The 16,183-nt window shown below is 39.8% G+C and overlaps 15 non-coding genes across 15 annotated transcripts; all 15 read left to right on the top strand.

Moving 5' to 3' along the window:
* The first annotated feature begins 790 nt into the window (after positions 1-790).
* Positions 791-863, top strand: TRNAR-ACG (transfer RNA arginine (anticodon ACG)). Its single transcript has one exon. It is a non-coding gene; the product is annotated as a tRNA-Arg (tRNA).
* An 8-nt stretch (positions 864-871) lies between these two features.
* Positions 872-943, top strand: TRNAH-GUG (transfer RNA histidin (anticodon GUG)). The gene has a single exon. It is a non-coding gene; the product is annotated as a tRNA-His (tRNA).
* Positions 944-2,517: 1,574 nt separating this feature from the next.
* On the top strand, positions 2,518-2,590 carry TRNAR-ACG (transfer RNA arginine (anticodon ACG)). Its single transcript has one exon. It is a non-coding gene; the product is annotated as a tRNA-Arg (tRNA).
* Positions 2,591-3,734: 1,144 nt separating this feature from the next.
* Positions 3,735-3,807, top strand: TRNAR-ACG (transfer RNA arginine (anticodon ACG)). The gene has a single exon. It is a non-coding gene; the product is annotated as a tRNA-Arg (tRNA).
* A 1,145-nt stretch (positions 3,808-4,952) lies between these two features.
* TRNAR-ACG (transfer RNA arginine (anticodon ACG)) lies at positions 4,953-5,025 on the top strand. Its single transcript has one exon. It is a non-coding gene; the product is annotated as a tRNA-Arg (tRNA).
* A 1,145-nt stretch (positions 5,026-6,170) lies between these two features.
* Positions 6,171-6,243, top strand: TRNAR-ACG (transfer RNA arginine (anticodon ACG)). The gene has a single exon. It is a non-coding gene; the product is annotated as a tRNA-Arg (tRNA).
* An 8-nt stretch (positions 6,244-6,251) lies between these two features.
* TRNAH-GUG (transfer RNA histidin (anticodon GUG)) lies at positions 6,252-6,323 on the top strand. Its single transcript has one exon. It is a non-coding gene; the product is annotated as a tRNA-His (tRNA).
* A 1,063-nt stretch (positions 6,324-7,386) lies between these two features.
* TRNAR-ACG (transfer RNA arginine (anticodon ACG)) lies at positions 7,387-7,459 on the top strand. The gene has a single exon. It is a non-coding gene; the product is annotated as a tRNA-Arg (tRNA).
* A 77-nt stretch (positions 7,460-7,536) lies between these two features.
* TRNAH-GUG (transfer RNA histidin (anticodon GUG)) lies at positions 7,537-7,608 on the top strand. The gene has a single exon. It is a non-coding gene; the product is annotated as a tRNA-His (tRNA).
* A 1,065-nt stretch (positions 7,609-8,673) lies between these two features.
* Positions 8,674-8,746, top strand: TRNAR-ACG (transfer RNA arginine (anticodon ACG)). The gene has a single exon. It is a non-coding gene; the product is annotated as a tRNA-Arg (tRNA).
* Positions 8,747-8,754: 8 nt separating this feature from the next.
* On the top strand, positions 8,755-8,826 carry TRNAH-GUG (transfer RNA histidin (anticodon GUG)). The gene has a single exon. It is a non-coding gene; the product is annotated as a tRNA-His (tRNA).
* A 1,065-nt stretch (positions 8,827-9,891) lies between these two features.
* TRNAR-ACG (transfer RNA arginine (anticodon ACG)) lies at positions 9,892-9,964 on the top strand. Its single transcript has one exon. It is a non-coding gene; the product is annotated as a tRNA-Arg (tRNA).
* Positions 9,965-9,972: 8 nt separating this feature from the next.
* Positions 9,973-10,044, top strand: TRNAH-GUG (transfer RNA histidin (anticodon GUG)). The gene has a single exon. It is a non-coding gene; the product is annotated as a tRNA-His (tRNA).
* A 3,004-nt stretch (positions 10,045-13,048) lies between these two features.
* On the top strand, positions 13,049-13,121 carry TRNAC-ACA (transfer RNA cysteine (anticodon ACA)). Its single transcript has one exon. It is a non-coding gene; the product is annotated as a tRNA-Cys (tRNA).
* Positions 13,122-14,264: 1,143 nt separating this feature from the next.
* Positions 14,265-14,337, top strand: TRNAC-ACA (transfer RNA cysteine (anticodon ACA)). The gene has a single exon. It is a non-coding gene; the product is annotated as a tRNA-Cys (tRNA).
* The last annotated feature ends 1,846 nt before the right edge of the window (positions 14,338-16,183 follow it).

Here is a 16,183-nt window from a genome sequence, read left to right as displayed (position 1 = left end):
GCACGCCAGCGTCCATAGGAAAGCATTATGAATGCTTTCATATGTGACCGGCTGAATGCGCGCGCAGCTCTTGCCGCGCGTGCGCATTCAGCCGACGGGGAGGAGAAGAGGAGGATCGGAGGAGGAGAGCAGGAGGAGATCTCTCCGCCCAGCGCTGGAAAAAGGTAAGATTTAACCCCTTTCCCCTTTCCAGAGCCGGGCGGGAGGGGGTCCCTGAGGGTGGGGGCACCCTCAGGGCACTCTAGTGCCAGGAAAACGAGTATGCTTTCCTGGCACTAGAGTGGTCTTTTAATAAAATTATACCATATAGAATTACACTTGTGCACAGGAGTCTTGAAATTCAGCTCACAGAAATGCCTCTGGTGTCTGCCTGCCTAGAGACAACACAACCCGCATGGTGCTTCCAAATTTTGGTATATAATATGACTCAAGAATCCAACTTGGAACAATCTCTGAAACACATTTCCCCCCTTAAAAAAGCTTCCTCAGTTAAATTGTGAAACGCATCTCAGAGATTGTTTTGTGATCTCTTTTAGCAGTTATTGTGCAATAGCTTATTTTTTTTTTGTTTAATAAAGTACATTTAAGTTGAATCAGTTCAATTCCAGCTCTGCGGAATTTGTTGGTGCTATATAAGTAGTTAAGGAAATACTTAAGGAAAGGTTAAACTTTTAGTGATAAGATAAAATAATTAAACAACTTTGCAAAACACTTCTTTTGTATCTCAATTTAGTTTTATTATGGATATCTTTTTTTTCCTGTTGAGGCAGATCCCTTTAGATCCAAACATGGGCCAGTGGCGCAATGGATAACGCGTCTGACTACGAATCAGAAGATTGTAGGTTCGACTCCTACCTGGCTCGGCCGCTGTGCCGTGATCGTATAGTGGTTAGTACTCTGCGTTGTGGCCGCAGCAACCCCGGTTCGAATCCGGGTCACGGCATCTCTATTTTCCTTCTCTTCAGCGCTAAGTACATTTTGACCCCAACTGTTAACCATGTGAGTGTCGGAGTTAAACAATATTTAAAATGCAAACAATGTAAATAGTGCCAAATATCTAATATTGCACTAAATCACAACAAAGTGTTAATTCTTGGTACCCCTTTAAAAGTCTAATTATGAATTGTAAACGCAACTGCAATATAACAACCATGATTTAATACATTGAACAATGTGATTATCCCAGAAAAAAACACAATAACAAACTTTTGAACTCTAAAGTAAAAATAGAAAAAGATATAATAGTGGAGACAACTTACTAACACAGCCAAAAATCTAATAAAGCAGTAAAGCATCTAGAGGCATTGGCAACTCACATGAACCACAGCCCACAATCTGGCTCTGGTTTATAAGCATTGGACTCTTAAATAGGTGACTCCCTCTCCTCTTCTTATTTATAGGTATCAGATCCACCTTTTCTCTAGGCACAGACTTCGGGCAGGTCATATATGTACATATAATATATTCATACAATAAAACAGGAAAAATGTGTATAGTGTAAAACCTTAAAGGACCACTCTAGGCACCCAGACCACTTCAGCTTAATGAGGTGGTCTGGGTGCCAGGTCCTTCTAGGGTTAACCCATTTTTTCATAAACATAGCAGTTTCAGAGAAACTGCTATGTTTATGAATGGGTTAAGCCTTCCCCCTATGTCCTCTAGTGGCTGTCTCATTGACAGCCGCTAGAGGCGCTTGCGTGCTTCTCACTGTGATTTTCACAGTGAGAGCACGCCAGCGTCCATAGGAAAGCATTATGAATGCTTTCATATGTGACCGGCTGAATGCGCGCGCAGCTCTTGCCGCGCGTGCGCATTCAGCCGACGGGGAGGAGAAGAGGAGGATCGGAGGAGGAGAGCAGGAGGAGATCTCTCCGCCCAGCGCTGGAAAAAGGTAAGATTTAACCCCTTTCCCCTTTCCAGAGCCGGGCGGGAGGGGGTCCCTGAGGGTGGGGGCACCCTCAGGGCACTCTAGTGCCAGGAAAACGAGTATGCTTTCCTGGCACTAGAGTGGTCTTTTAATAAAATTATACCATATAGAATTACACTTGTGCACAGGAGTCTTGAAATTCAGCTCACAGAAATGCCTCTGGTGTCTGCCTGCCTAGAGACAACCCAACCCGCATGGTGCTTCCAAATTTTGGTATATAATATGACTCAAGAATCCAACTTGGAACAATCTCTGAAACACATTTCCCCCCTTAAAAAAGCTTCCTCAGTTAAATTGTGAAACGCATCTCAGAGATTGTTTTGTGATCTCTTTTAGCAGTTATTGTGCAATAGCTTATTTTTTTTTTGTTTAATAAAGTACATTTAAGTTGAATTAGTTCAATTCCAGCTCTGCGGAATTTGTTGGTGCCATATAAGTAGTTAAGGAAATACTTAAGGAAAGGTTAAACTTTTAGTGATAAGATAAAATAATTAAACAACTTTGCAAAACACTTCTTTTGTATCTCAATTTAGTTTTATTATGGATATCTTTTTTTTCCTGTTGAGGCAGATCCCTGTAGATCTAAACATGGGCCAGTGGCGCAATGGATAACGCGTCTGACTACGAATCAGAAGATTGTAGGTTTGACTCCTACCTGGCTCGGCCGCTGTGCCGTGATCGTATAGTGGTTAGTACTCTGCGTTGTTGCCGCAGCAACCCCGGTTCGAATCCGGGTCACGGCATCTCTATTTTCCTTCTCTTCAGCGCTAAGTACATTTTGACCCCAACTGTTAACCATGTGAGTGTCGGAGTTAAACAATATTTAAAATGCAAACAATGTAAATAGTGCCAAATATCTAATATTGCACTAAATCACAACAAAGTGTTAATTCTTGGTACCCCTTTAAAAGTCTAATTATGAATTGTAAACGCAACTGCAATATAACAACCATGATTTAATACATTGAACAATGTGATTATCCCAGAAAAAAACACAATAACAAACTTTTGAACTCTAAAGTAAAAATAGAAAAAGATATAATAGTGGAGACAACTTACTAACACAGCCAAAAATCTAATAAAGCAGTAAAGCATCTAGAGGCATTGGCAACTCACATGAACCACAGCCCACAATCTGGCTCTGGTTTATAAGCATTGGACTCTTAAATAGGTGACTCCCTCTCCTCTTCTTATTTATAGGTATCAGATCCACCTTTTCTCTAGGCACAGACTTCCGGCAGGTCATATATGTACATATAATATATTCATACAATAAAACAGGAAAAATGTGTATAGTGTAAAACCTTAATAAAATTATACCATACAGAAATACACTTGTGCACAGGAGTCTTGAAATTCAGCTCACAGAAATGCCTCTGGTGTCTGCCTGCCTAGAGACAACCCAACCCGCATGGTGCTTCCAAATTTTGGTATATAATATGACTCAAGAATCAAACTTGGAACAATCTCTGAAACACATTTCCCCCCTTAAAAAAGCTTCCTCAGTTAAATTGTGAAACGCATCTCAGAGATTGTTTTGTGATCTCTTTTAGCAGTTATTGTGCAAATGCTTATTTTTTTTTTGTTTAATAAAGTACATTTAAGTTGAATTAGTTCAATTCCAGCTCTGCGGAATTTGTTGGTGCCATATAAGTAGTTAAGGAAATACTTAAGGAAAGGTTAAACTTTTAGTGATAAGATAAAATAATTAAACAACTTTGCAAAACACTTCTTTTGTATCTCAATTTAATTTTATTATGGATATCTTTTTTTTCCTGTTGAGGCAGATCCCATTAGATCCAAACATGGGCCAGTGGCGCAATGGATAACGCGTCTGACTACGAATCAGAAGATTGTAGGTTCGACTCCTACCTGGCTCGGCTGCTGTGCCGTGATTGTATAGTGGTTAGTACTCTGCGTTGTGGCCGCAGCAACCCCGGTTTGAATCCGGGTCACGGCATCTCTATTTTCCTTCTCTTCAGCGCTAAGTACATTTTGACCCCAACTGTTAACCATGTGAGTGTCGGAGTTAAACAATATTTAAAATGCAAACAATGTAAATAGTGCCAAATATCTAATATTGCACTAAATCACAACAAAGTGTTAATTCTTGGTACCCCTTTAAAAGTCTAATTATAAATTGTAAACGCAACTGCAATATAACAACCATGATTTAATACATTGAACAATGTGATTATCCCAGAAAAAAACACAACAACAAACTTTTGAACTCTAAAGTAAAAATAGAAAAAGATATAATAGTGGAGACAACTTACTAACACAGCCAAAAATCTAATAAAGCAGTAAAGCATCTAGAGGCATTGGCAACTCACATGAACCACAGCCCACAATCTGGCTCTGGTTTATAAGCATTGGACTCTTAAATAGGTGACTCCCTCTCCTCTTCTTATTTATAGGTATCAGATCCACCTTTTCTCTAGGCACAGACTTCCGGCAGGTCATATATGTACATATAATATATTCATACAATAAAACAGGAAAAATGTGTATAGTGTAAAACTTTAATAAAATTATACCATATAGAATTACACTTGTGCACAGGAGTCTTGAAATTCAGCTCACAGAAATGCCTCTGGTGTCTGCCTGCCTAGAGACAACCCAACCCGCATGGTGCTTCCAAATTTTGGTATATAATATGACTCAAGAATCCAACTTGGAACAATCTCTGAAACACATTTCCCCCCTTAAAAAAGCTTCCTCAGTTAAATTGTGAAACGCATCTCAGAGATTGTTTTGTGATCTCTTTTAGCAGTTATTGTGCAATAGCTTATTTTTTGTTTTGTTTAATAAAGTACATTTAAGTTGAATTAGTTCAATTCCAGCTCTGCGGAATTTGTTGGTGCCATATAAGTAGTTAAGGAAATACTTAAGGAAAGGTTAAACTTTTAGTGATAAGATAAAATAATTAAACAACTTTGCAAAACACTTCTTTTGTATCTCAATTTAGTTTTATTATGGATATCTTTTTTTTCCTGTTGAGGCAGATCCCATTAGATCCAAACATGGGCCAGTGGCGCAATGGATAACGCGTCTGACTACGAATCAGAAGATTGTAGGTTTGACTCCTACCTGGCTCGGCCGCTGTGCCGTGATCGTATAGTGGTTAGTACTCTGCGTTGTGGCCGCAGCAACCCCGGTTCGAATCTGGGTCACGGCCTCTCTATTTTCCTTCTCTTCAGCGCTAAGTACATTTTGACCCCAACTGTTAACCATGTGAGTGTCGGAGTTAAACAATATTTAAAATGCAAACAATGTAAATAGTGCCAAATATCTAATATTGCACTAAATCACAACAAAGTGTTAATTCTTGGTACCCCTTTAAAAGTCTAATTATAAATTGTAAACGCAACTGCAATATAACAACCATGATTTAATACATTGAACAATGTGATTATCCCAGAAAAAAACACAATAACAAACTTTTGAACTCTAAAGTAAAAATAGAAAAAGATATAATAGTGGAGACAACTTACTAACACAGCCAAAAATCTAATAAAGCGGTAAAGCATCTAGAGGCATTGGCAACTCACATGAACCACAGCCCACAATCTGGCTCTGGTTTATAAGCATTGGACTCTTAAATAGGTGACTCCCTCTCCTCTTCTTATTTATAGGTATCAGATCCACCTTTTCCCTAGACACAGACTTCCGGCAGATCATATATGTACATATAATATATTCATACAATAAAACAGGAAAAATGTGTACAGTGTAAAACCTTAATAAAATTATACCATACAGAATTACACTTGTGCACAGGAGTCTTGAAATTCAGCTCACAGAAATGCCTCTGGTGTCTGCCTGCCTAGAGACAACCCAACCCGCATGGTGCTTCCAAATTTTGGTATATAATATGACTCAAGAATCCAACTTGGAACAATCTCTGAAACACATTTCCCCCCTTAAAAAAGCTTCCTCAGTTAAATTGTGAAACGCATCTCAGAGATTGTTTTGTGATCTCTTTTAGCAGTTATTGTGCAAATGCTTATTTTTTTTTTTGTTTAATAAAGTACATTTAAGTTGAATTAGTTCAATTCCAGCTCTGCGGAATTTGTTGGTGCCATATAAGTAGTTAAGGAAATACTTAAGGAAAGGTTAAACTTTTAGTGATAAGATAAAATAATTAAACAACTTTGCAAAACACTTCTTTTGTATCTCAATTGAATTTTATTATGGATATCTTTTTTTTCCTGTTGAGGCAGATCCCATTAGATCCAAACATGGGCCAGTGGCGCAATGGATAACGCGTCTGACTACGAATCAGAAGATTGTAGGTTCGACTCCTACCTGGCTCGGCCGCTGTGCCGTGATCGTATAGTGGTTAGTATTCTGCGTTGTGGCCGCAGCAACCCCGGTTCGAATCCGGGTCACGGCATCTCTATTTTCCTTCTCTTCAGCGCTAAGTACATTTTGACCCCAACTGTTAACCATGTGAGTGTCGGAGTTAAACAATATTTAAAATGCAAACAATGTAAATAGTGCCAAATATCTAATATTGCACTAAATCACAACAAAGTGTTAATTCTTGGTACCCCTTTAAAAGTCTAATTATAAATTGTAAACGCAACTGCAATATAACAACCATGATTTAATACATTGAACAATGTGATTATCCCAGAAAAAAACACAACAACAAACTTTTGAACTCTAAAGTAAAAATAGAAAAAGATATAATAGTGGAGACAACTTACTAACACAGCCAAAAATCTAATAAAGCAGTAAAGCATCTAGAGGCATTGGCAACTCACATGAACCACAGCCCACAATCTGGCTCTGGTTTATAAGCATTGGACTCTTAAATAGGTGACTCCCTCTCCTCTTCTTATTTATAGGTATCAGATCCACCTTTTCTCTAGGCACAGACTTCCGGCAGGTCATATATGTACATATAATATATTCATACAATAAAACAGGAAAATGTGTATAGTGTAAAACTTTAATAAAATTATACCATATAGAATTACACTTGTGCACAGGAGTCTTGAAATTCAGCTCACAGAAATGCCTCTGGTGTCTGCCTGCCTAGAGACAACCCAACCCGCATGGTGCTTCCAAATTTTGGTATATAATATGACTCAAGAATCCAACTTGGAACAATCTCTGAAACACATTTCCCCCCTTAAAAAAGCTTCCTCAGTTAAATTGTGAAACGCAACTCAGAGATTGTTTTGTGATCTCTTTTAGCAGTTATTGTGCAATAGCTTATTTTTTTTTTGTTTAATAAAGTACATTTAAGTTGAATTAGTTCAATTCCAGCTCTGCGGAATTTGTTGGTGCCATATAAGTAGTTAAGGAAATACTTAAGGAAAGGTTAAACTTTTAGTAATAAGATAAAATAATTAAACAACTTTGCAAAACACTTCTTTTGTATCTCAATTTAGTTTTATTATGGATATCTTTTTTTTCCTGTTGAGGCAGATCCCATTAGATCCAAACATGGGCCAGTGGCGCAATGGATAACGCGTCTGACTACGAATCAGAAGATTGTAGGTTCGACTCCTACCTGGCTTGGCCGCTGTGCCGTGATCGTACAGTGGTTAGTACTCTGCGTTGTGGCCGCAGCAACTCCTACCTGGCTCGGCCGCTGTGCCATGATCGTATAGTGGTTAGTACTCTGCGTTGTGGCCGCAGCAACCCCGGTTCGAATCCGGGTCACGGCATCTCTATTTTCCTTCTCTTCAGCGCTAAGTACATTTTGACCCCAACTGTTAACCATGTGAGTGTCGGAGTTAAACAATATTTAAAATGCAAACAATGTAAATAGTGCCAAATATCTAATATTGCACTAAATCACAACAAAGTGTTAATTCTTGGTACCCCTTTAAAAGTCTAATTATAAATTGTAAACGCAACTGCAATATAACAACCATGATTTAATACATTGAACAATGTGATTATCCCAGAAAAAAACACAACAACAAACTTTTGAACTCTAAAGTAAAAATAGAAAAAGATATAATAGTGGAGACAACTTACTAACACAGCCAAAAATCTAATAAAGCAGTAAAGCATCTAGAGGCATTGGCAACTCACATGAACCACAGCCCACAATCTGGCTCTGGTTTATAAGCATTGGACTCTTAAATAGGTGACTCCCTCTCCTCTTCTTATTTATAGGTATCAGATCCACCTTTTCTCTAGGCACAGACTTCCGGCAGGTCATATATGTACATATAATATATTCATACAATAAAACAGGAAAAATGTGTATAGTGTAAAACCTTAATAAAATTACACCATATAGAATTACACTTGTGCACAGGAGTCTTGAAATTCAGCTCACAGAAATGCCTCTGGTGTCTGCCTGCCTAGAGACAACCCAACCCGCATGGTGCTTCCAAATTTTGGTATATAATATGACTCAAGAATCCAACTTGGAACAATCTCTGAAACACATTTCCCCCCTTAAAAAAGCTTCCTCAGTTAAATTGTGAAACGCATCTCAGAGATTGTTTTGTGATCTCTTTTAGCAGTTATTGTGCAATAGCTTATTTTTTGTTTTGTTTAATAAAGTACATTTAAGTTGAATTAGTTCAATTCCAGCTCTGCGGAATTTGTTGGTGCCATATAAGTAGTTAAGGAAATACTTAAGGAAAGGTTAAACTTTTAGTGATAAGATAAAATAATTAAACAACTTTGCAAAACACTTCTTTTGTATCTCAATTTAGTTTTATTATGGATATCTTTTTTTTCCTGTTGAGGCAGATCCCATTAGATCCAAACATGGGCCAGTGGCGCAATGGATAACGCGTCTGACTACGAATCAGAAGATTGTAGGTTCGACTCCTACCTGGCTCGGCCGCTGTGCCGTGATCGTATAGTGGTTAGTACTCTGCGTTGTGGCCGCAGCAACCCCGGTTCGAATCCGGGTCACGGCATCTCTATTTTCCTTCTCTTCAGCACTAAGTACATTTTGACCCCAACTGTTAACCATGTGAGTGTCGGAGTTAAACAATATTTAAAATGCAAACAATGTAAATAGTGCCAAATATCTAATATTGCATTAAATCACAACAAAGTGTTAATTCTTGGTACCCCTTTAAAAGTCTAATTATAAATTGTAAACGCAACTGCAATATAACAACCATGATTTAATACATTGAACAATGTGATTATCCCAGAAAAAAACACAACAACAAACTTTTGAACTCTAAAGTAAAAATAGAAAAAGATATAATAGTGGAGACAACTTACTAACACAGCCAAAAATCTAATAAAGCAGTAAAGCATCTAGAGGCATTGGCAACTCACATGAACCACAGCCCACAATCTGGCTCTGGTTTATAAGCATTGGACTCTTAAATAGGTGACTCCCTCTCCTCTTCTTATTTATAGGTATCAGATCCACCTTTTCTCTAGGCACAGACTTCCGGCAGGTCATATATGTACATATAATATATTCATACAATAAAACAGGAAAAATGTGTATAGTGTAAAACTTTAATAAAATTATACCATATAGAATTACACTTGTGCACAGGAGTCTTGAAATTCAGCTCACAGAAATGCCTCTGGTGTCTGCCTGCCTAGAGACAACCCAACCCGCATGGTGCTTCCAAATTTTGGTATATAATATGACTCAAGAATCCAACTTGGAACAATCTCTGAAACACATTTCCCCCTTTAAAAAAGCTTCCTCAGTTAAATTGTGAAACGCATCTCAGAGATTGTTTTGTGATCTCTTTTAGCAGTTATTGTGCAATAGCTTATTTTTTTTTTTGTTTAATAAAGTACATTTAAGTTGAATTAGTTCAATTCCAGCTCTGCGGAATTTGTTGGTGCCATATAAGTAGTTAAGGAAATACTTAAGGAAAGGTTAAACTTTTAGTAATAAGATAAAATAATTAAACAACTTTGCAAAACACTTCTTTTGTATCTCAATTTAGTTTTATTATGGATATCTTTTTTTTCCTGTTGAGGCAGATCCCATTAGATCCAAACATGGGCCAGTGGCGCAATGGATAACGCGTCTGACTACGAATCAGAAGATTGTAGGTTCGACTCCTACCTGGCTCGGCCGCTGTGCCGTGATCGTATAGTGGTTAGTACTCTGCGTTGTGGCCGCAGCAACCCCGGTTCGAATCCGGGTCACGGCATCTCTATTTTCCTTCTCTTCAGCGCTAAGTACATTTTGACCCCAACTGTTAACCATGTGAGTGTCGGAGTTAAACAAGTTAGTGTAAAACCTTAATAAAATTATACCATATAGAATTACACTATTGTGCAATTGCTGTTAAGACACTCACCGCCTGGAGAGTGATGCCGCCGTTTAGTCGATAATCCCCTTTCTCCAGAAATGCAATTCCAGTATAACCGATCATAAAACTCCCGAACGGAGCATACGAATGCGTTAACTCCCGATCAGCAATCCATCCGAAATCCTTCCACAGCTAGAAATAAACGAAAACGCTGTCCCAATAGTCAATCCCTCCACAAACGAGACAAAGCTCCATTTTGAAGGTCAAGCAGAATGTGTTTAATGGGGGCTACCTGCCCAGTATTTATGCAGGTCTCCACCAGGTAGACACTCCCCTAGGGGACCTGGTGGAAGACTGTAAAATATATTAAACAGTAGCCAATCACAGTGGCTATAACACAAGCCCTTCCCATTTTACCCATAATACATCTTTTCCTATCCTGGAGATAATTAGGGAGAAACCTAATTAACTCTGAGGATAGGAACCATCGCCATTTTAAAACCAAACACAAAAAATGCAATAAAATACATAAAATCAGAAGTACCGAATATATAGTGTTCGTGCAACGTATCCCCAGATAGCCTGGATCTGAGGGCATATTCCTACCGAATAGCGCTCAGGTCCGATGTACACAGTCCAATCGCCATGGAGTCAAAGTCTCTCATAAGTCCTTCGGTATACGAATGACTCCATGGGACGGCTATCTGGGTAAGTCCATACGGATGAAAGAAACTCCCGAACGGAACAGTGTTCGTATGCCTCCAAGGGAATAGAATGGGAGACGGCCGTCTCCAGCGGTGTTCGGTAGATAAAGAGTCCGTTTTTAGATCCATGGGTTTTGCACCGAACACCGCTGATTCGCCTCGTGTCCAAAATGGCCGCCGCCTTGTGTTCAGCATACGAACGACGACCACCCGTACGAAATGGAATGGAGAGGTGTTTGCGGTTAACCACAACGTTCTAATTTGTGGTCAAGGTGTTAATGAGCCGCACACTCCTCTCCTGGGTGGCCGATGTTCGGTAGTTTCAATCGGTACTTTAGAAAATGTACGAACAACAGCATACGGACAGGAAATCCACGAATCCAATGAAAACAGACGAACCAGCAATACAGGTCTATGCAGCAGGGTTCGTCACACGGCTCCCCCCTTGTGGAACACTCCGGCAGACCCGGCTTGGCCCTTTAGCGGGTCAACTTGGGGATGACCGGACTAGGAGGTAGCAAAGACGTCGGTTTGCCGTGATAACCCATCTGCATTCCCATTCTGCTTACCGGGTCGGTAGCTGATGGTGAAGTTATATGGTTGTAATGCTAAACTCCACCGCAGCAGTCTACCATTGTCTCCTGAGACCCGGTTAAGCCAAACAAGGGGATTGTGGTCCGTGATAAGGGAAAATTCCTGTCCATACAAATAGGGACTCAATTTTTTCAATGCCCAGACCAGGGCCAAACATTCTTTCTCCACTGCAGCATAACTCACTTCCCGGGGTAACAGCTTTCGACTGAGATATGCGACAGGGTGTTCTCCTCCATCTGATCCCACCGCTGCCACCAATTGTTAAGACACTCACCGCCTGGAGAGTGAAGCCGCCGTTTAGTCGATAATCCCCTTTCTCCAGAAATGCAATTCCAGTATAACCGATCATAAAACTCCCGAACGGAGCATACGAATGCGTTAACTCCCGATCAGCAATCCATCCGAAATCCTTCCACAGCTAGAAATAAACGAAAACGCTGTCCCAATAGTCAATCCCTCCACAAACGAGACAAAGCTCCGTTTTGAAGGTCAAGCAGAATGTGTTTAATGGGGGCTACCTGCCCAGTATTTATGCAGGTCTCCACCAGGTAGACACTCCCCTAGGGGACCTGGTGGAAGACTGTAAAATATATTAAACAGTAGCCAATCACAGTGGCTTTAACACAAGCCCTTCCCATTTTACCCATAATACATATTTTCCTATCCTGGAGATAATTAGGGAGAAACCTAATTAACTCTGAGGATAGGAACTATCGCCATTTTAAAACCAAACACAAAAAATGCAATAAAATACATAAAATCAGAAGTACCGAATATATAGTGTTCGTGCAACGTATCCCCAGATAGCCTGGATCTGAGGGCATATTCCTACCGAATAGCGCTCAGGTCCGATGTACACAGTCCAATCGCCATGGAGTCAAAGTCTCTCATAAGTCCTTCGGTATACGAATGACTCCATGGGACGGCTATCTGGGTAAGTCCATACGGATGAAAGAAACTCCCGAACGGAACAGTGTTCGTATGCCTCCAAGGGAATAGAATGGGAGACGGCAAAACCAGCGGTGTTCGGTAGATAAAGAGTCCGTTTTTAGATCCATGGGTTTTGCACCGAACACCGCTGATTCGCCTCGTGTCCAAAATGGCCGCCACCTCGTGTTCGGCATACGAACGACGACCACCCGTACGAAATGGAATGGAGAGGTGTTTGCGGTTAACCACAACGTTCTAATTTGTGGTCAAGGTGTTAATGAGCCGCACACTCCTCTCCTGGGTGGCCGATGTTCGGTAGTTTCAATCGGTACTTTAGAAAACGTACGAACAACAGCATACGGACAGGAAATCCACGAATCCAATGAAAACAGACGAACCAGCAATACAGGTCTATGCAGCAGGGTTCGTCACAATTGCTTTTTTTTTTTTTTCTTTAATAAAGTACATTTAAGTTGAATTAGTTCAATTCCAGCTCTGCGGAATTTGTTGGTGCCATATAAGTAGTTAAGGAAATACTTAAGGAAAGGTTAAACTTTTAGTGATAAGATAAAATAATTAAACAACTTTGCAAAACACTTCTTTTGTATCTCAATTTAGTTTTATTATGGATATCTTTTTTTTCTGTTGAGGCAGATCCCATTAGCTCCAAACATGGGCCAGTGGCGCAATGGATAACGCGTCTGACTACAAATCAGAAGATTGTAGGTTCAACTCCTACCTGGCTTGGCTGCTGTGCTGTGATCGTATAGTGGTTAGTACACTGCGTTGTGGCCGCAGCAACCCAGGTTCGAATCCGGGTCACGGCATCTCCAATTTCCTTCTCTTCAGCGCTAAGTACATTTTGACCACAACTGTTAACCATGTGAGTGTCGGAGTTAAGCAATATTTAAAATGCAAACAATGTAAATAGTGCCAAATATCTAATATTGCACTAAATCACAACAAAGTGTTAATTCTTGGTACCCCTTTAAAAGTCTAATTATAAATTGTAAACGCAACTGCAATATAACAACCATGATTTAATACATTGAACAATGTGATTATCCCAGAAAAAAACACAATAACAAACTTTTGAACTCTAAAGTAAAAATAGAAAAAGATATAATAGTGGAGACAACTTACTAACACAGCCAAAAATCTAATAAAGCAGTAAAGCATCTAGAGGCATTGGCAACTCACATGAACCACAGCCCACAATCTGGCTCTGGTTTATAAGCATTGGACTCTTAAATAGGTGACTCCCTCTCCTCTTCTTATTTATAGGTATCAGATCCACCTTTTCTCTAGGCACAGACTTCCGGCAGGTCATATATGTACATATAATATATTCATACAATAAAACAGGAAAAATGTGTATAGTGTAAAACCTTAATAAAATTATACCATATAGAATTACACTTGTGCACAGGAGTCTTGAAATTCAGCTCACAGAAATGCCTCTGGTGTCTGCCTGCCTAGAGACAACCCAACCCGCATGGTGCTTCCAAATTTTGGTATATAATATGACTCAAGAATCCAACTTGGAACAATCTCTGAAACACATTTCCCCCCTTAAAAAAGCTTCCTCAGTTAAATTGTGAAACGCATCTCAGAGATTGTTTTGTGATCTCTTTTAGCAGTTATTGTGCAATTGCTTATTTTTTTTTTCTTTAATAAAGTACATTTAAGTTGAATTAGTTCAATTCCAGCTCTGCGGAATTTGTTGGTGCCATATAAGTAGTTAAGGAAATACTTAAGGAAAGGTTAAACTTTTAGTGATAAGATAAAATAATTAAACAACTTTGCAAAACACTTCTTTTGTATCTCAATTTAGTTTTATTATGGATATCTTTTTTTTCTGTTGAGGCAGATCCCATTAGCTCCAAACATGGGCCAGTGGCGCAATGGATAACGCGTCTGACTACAAATCAGAAGATTGTAGGTTCAACTCCTACCTGGCTTGGCTGCTGTGCTGTGATCGTATAGTGGTTAGTACACTGCGTTGTGGCCGCAGCAACCCAGGTTCGAATCCGGGTCACGGCATCTCCAATTTCCTTCTCTTCAGCGCTAAGTACATTTTGACCACAACTGTTAACCATGTGAGTGTCGGAGTTAAGCAATATTTAAAATGCAAACAATGTAAATAGTGCCAAATATCTAATATTGCACTAAATCACAACAAAGTGTTAATTCTTGGTACCCCTTTAAAAGTCTAATTATAAATTGTAAACGCAACTGCAATATAACAACCATGATTTAATACATTGAACAATGTGATTATCCCAGAAAAAAACACAATAACAAACTTTTGAACTCTAAAGTAAAAATAGAAAAAGATATAATAGTGGAGACAACTTACTAACACAGCCAAAAATCTAATAAAGCAGTAAAGCATCTAAAGGCATTGGCAACTCACATGAAACACAGCCCACAATCTGGCTCTGGTTTATAAGCATTGGACTCTTAAATAGGTGACTCCCTCTCCTCTTCTTATTTATAGGTATCAGATCCACCTTTTCTCTAGGCACAGACTTCCGGCAGGTCATATATGTACATTTGTGGTCGGTTAATATCGTATAGTGAAGTACCTTGTGATTGGAATTAAGTCGGTGTGGTGTGCCGGAACCGACGTAGAGGGTAGGCCTGAAAAAGAGGGCCCCCCTGAATGAATTGTATAAGAGGGAGAGGTGGGTGGGGTGAACAGCGTGCGTACGGCAGGTAGGAAGGGGGGGAGTAGCGTTTATATGGAACGCTTAACTCCTCCCACAAATACAGGCCTTACGGCCTTAAAACTTGTGGTCGGTTAATATCGTATAGTGAAGTACCTTGTGATTGGAATTAAGTCGGTGTGGTGTGCCGGAACCGACGTAGAGGGTAGGCCTGAAAAAGAGGGCAAAAGGAAATGCCAGAAAAACACACTTATAGCACTATATAAAATCCATGTCTTGCTACTCCTGCGTTGGGAATGTTCCTGTATAATATATAGCCGATTCCTAGTGCCTCTAATGTTTGTTCCGGCGTACTGCTACTGGATGTCGTTCTTATAGAATGGATGTGAAAATAGCAGCCAGTGGTCCTACTTACTCTAATGACGGAATGTGAATGTAGAATCGTATTTAGAAGTAGCTAGGGAGTGATTAGTAGGTCAAGTGTCTCGATTGTCTGGTTCGAATGTTGACGTGACGCGGTGTAGTGTTTGTACCTTCTTAAATTTTCCTTGGGGAGACATGACTTACCTGTCTGAATAGTTGTGATCGTGGAGTTGTAGGGTTCCCGAACCCTTGTATGGTTGCAGGCACATAGATTTAAGACCTGGTTGTGTGGCGCGAATGCTGTTTTTTTGGGAGTCTGATACTGCCCGGTATTCCCATCTGTGTACGTACATTACTGTGAAGCGATAAACCAATTATCTTTGATATCTTGTGTAAAAATGGGGTATGGTTTGAAAGGCTTGTCGGAAACGTGTATGTCAGTTCGGAATAGTGCGATCATGTACGTATGAAGGTTTGAATAAAAGGTGGCAAAAATGTAGAAAAGACTACAGGGTGATCAGTATGCCTGTGGAAGTCCTGCCCCACTGATTCTTGGAAGAATGTCACGATTCTGTTATATGTATCTTAGAGCAAACGAATAATGTTCTAGACGATAACTTGTGTTGAGCCCCAACAGCCGAGTGACCGGAAGGGGATGCCAAAATGCAGATTATGCCTGAGAGATGTGAGTTGGGTGAGGTACGAGACTGAGCGACTCATGGATAGTCGGCCCTAATAGACACGAAAATGCTGCAATCCCTCGTCTGACGTTGCGTT

Source organism: Pelobates fuscus, chromosome 3, assembly GCF_036172605.1.
Source record: "Pelobates fuscus isolate aPelFus1 chromosome 3, aPelFus1.pri, whole genome shotgun sequence".
NCBI classification, from domain to species: Eukaryota; Metazoa; Chordata; class Amphibia; order Anura; family Pelobatidae; genus Pelobates; species Pelobates fuscus.
Note: the sequence above shows the minus strand (reverse complement) of the source record. Positions and strands in the feature narration are given on the sequence as shown.